Raw genomic sequence first — 2,500 nt, forward strand, 5'->3', positions numbered from 1 at the left:
GCATTATATATAAAACGCACGATTTTTAATGTGATCACGGCTTACGGCCATACTACCCTGAGAACGCCCGATCTCGTCCGATCTCGGAAGCTAAGCAGGGTCGGGCCTGGTTAGTACTTGGATGGGAGACCGCCTGGGAATACCAGTTGCTGTAAGCTTTATTTATTTATTTATTTATTTATTTATTTATTTATTTATTTATTTACTTACTTACTTACTTACTTACTTACTTACTTACTTACTTACTTACTTACTTACTTACTTACTTACTTACTTACTTACTTACTTACTTACTTACTTACTTACTTACTTACTTACTTACTTACTTACAACACCCATTACGTATGGCATTCGGAAACTCCAAACCGAGTTTAAACTCCGACATTGAAATTATAACCCGAGTTTCCAACCTATATTGTGTGGCGTCATCCGTAGCATTGTAGTTCACGTCTTTTACCGCTAGAGAGCAGACTATGTACAGTGAATAAAGAGGCTGGCTCCCTGTGAACTCAAAGCAGCAGTTTTTATTTGTAAAAGAAACCAAAACAACACATTGCGCTTACATGTAGGGTTTTTCCACTTTTCATGACATATACAGCAAAATGCAGGTCGTAATGGCAAATTTGTGCTACCACATAAAAAGCTGTCAATAACGTTTCATGATAACCATGTTTCCATGAAACGCCCTTTCAGGGGCGATTGTGTCTATAAAATGCATGATTTTGAATGTGATCACGGCTTACGGCCATACTACCCTGAGAACGCCCGATCTCGTCCGATCTCGGAAGCTAAGCAGGGTCGGGCCTGGTTAGTACTTGGATGGGAGACCGCCTGGGAATACCAGGTGCTGTAAGCTTTATTTATTTATTTATTTATTTATTTATTTATTTATTTATTTATTTATTTATTTATTTATTTACTTACTTACTTACTTACTTACTTACTTACTTACTTACAACACCCATTACGTATGGCATTCGGAAACTGCAAGCCGAGTTTAAACTCCGACATTGAAATTATAACCCGCGTTTCCAACCGTGGCGTCATCCGTAGCATTGTATATAAAACGCACGATTTTTAATGTGATCACGGCTTACGGCCATACTACCCTGAGAACGCCCGATCTCGTCCGATCTCGGAAGCTAAGCAGGGTCGGGCCTGGTTAGTACTTGGATGGGAGACCGCCTGGGAATACCAGGTGCTGTAAGCTTTATTTATTTATATTTTTATTTATTTACTTACTTACTTACTTACAACACCCATTACGTATGGCATTCGGAAACTGCAAACCGAGTTTAAACTCCGACATTGAAATTATAACCCGAGTTTCCAACCTATATTGTGTGGCGTCATCCGTAGCATTGTAGTTCACGTCTTTTACCGCTAGAGAGCAGACTATGTACAGTGAATAAAGAGGCTGGCTCCCTGTGAACTCAAAGCAGCAGTTTGTATTTGTAAAAGAAACCAAAACAACACATTGCGCTTACATGTAGGGTTTTTCCACTTTTCATGACATATACAGCAAAATGCAGGTCGTAATGGCAAATTTGTGCTACCACATAAAAAGCTGTCAATAACGTTTCATGATAACCATGTTTCCATGAAACGCCCTTTCAGGGGCGATTGTGTCTATAAAATGCATGATTTTGAATGTGATTACGGCTTACGGCCATACTACCCTGAGAACGCCCGATCTCGTCCGATCTCGGAAGCTAAGCAGGGTCGGGCCTGGTTAGTACTTGGATGGGAGACCGCCTGGGAATACCAGGTGCTGTAAGCTTTATTTATTTATTTATTTATTTATTTATTTATTTATTTATTTATTTATTTATTTATTTATTTACTTACTTACTTACTTACTTACAACACCCATTACGTATGGCATTCGGAAACTGCAAGCCGAGTTTAAACTCCGACATTGAAATTATAACCCGCGTTTCCAACCGTGGCGTCATCCGTAGCATTGTATATAAAACGCACGATTTTTAATGTGATCACGGCTTACGGCCATACTACCCTGAGAACGCCCGATCTCGTCCGATCTCGGAAGCTAAGCAGGGTCGGGCCTGGTTAGTACTTGGATGGGAGACCGCCTGGGAATACCAGGTGCTGTAAGCTTTATTTATTTATTTATTTACTTACTTACTTACTTACTTACTTACAACACCCATTACGTATGGCATTCGAAAACTGCAAACCGAGTTTAAACTCCGACATTGAAATTATAACCCGAGTTTCCAACCTATATTGTGTGGCGTCTTCCGTAGCATTGTAGTTTACGTCTTTTACCGCTAGAGAGCAGACTATGTACAGTGAATAAAGAGGCTGGCTCCCTGTGAACTCAAAGCAGCAGTTTTTATTTTGTAAAAGAAACCAAAACAACACATTGCGCTTACATGTAGGGTTTTTCCACTTTTCATGACATATACAGCAAAATGCAGGCCGTAATGGCAAATTTGTGCTACCACATAAAAAGCTGTCCGTATCTTTACATGATAGC

General features: G+C 39.7%; 5 non-coding genes across 5 annotated transcripts; all 5 read left to right on the forward strand.

Moving 5' to 3' along the window:
* The first annotated feature begins 39 nt into the window (after positions 1–39).
* Positions 40–158, forward strand: LOC133164262 (5S ribosomal RNA). Its single transcript, XR_009716778.1, has one exon. It is a non-coding gene; the product is annotated as a 5S ribosomal RNA (ribosomal RNA).
* A 579-nt stretch (positions 159–737) lies between these two features.
* On the forward strand, positions 738–856 carry LOC133164774 (5S ribosomal RNA). Its single transcript, XR_009717258.1, has one exon. It is a non-coding gene; the product is annotated as a 5S ribosomal RNA (ribosomal RNA).
* A 235-nt stretch (positions 857–1,091) lies between these two features.
* LOC133164777 (5S ribosomal RNA) lies at positions 1,092–1,210 on the forward strand. The gene has a single exon (XR_009717260.1). It is a non-coding gene; the product is annotated as a 5S ribosomal RNA (ribosomal RNA).
* A 451-nt stretch (positions 1,211–1,661) lies between these two features.
* Positions 1,662–1,780, forward strand: LOC133164778 (5S ribosomal RNA). Its single transcript, XR_009717261.1, has one exon. It is a non-coding gene; the product is annotated as a 5S ribosomal RNA (ribosomal RNA).
* A 219-nt stretch (positions 1,781–1,999) lies between these two features.
* LOC133164779 (5S ribosomal RNA) lies at positions 2,000–2,118 on the forward strand. Its single transcript, XR_009717262.1, has one exon. It is a non-coding gene; the product is annotated as a 5S ribosomal RNA (ribosomal RNA).
* Positions 2,119–2,500: the final 382 nt, after the last annotated feature.

This window comes from Syngnathus typhle, linkage group LG12 (genome assembly GCF_033458585.1).
Source record: "Syngnathus typhle isolate RoL2023-S1 ecotype Sweden linkage group LG12, RoL_Styp_1.0, whole genome shotgun sequence".
NCBI classification, from domain to species: Eukaryota; Metazoa; Chordata; class Actinopteri; order Syngnathiformes; family Syngnathidae; genus Syngnathus; species Syngnathus typhle.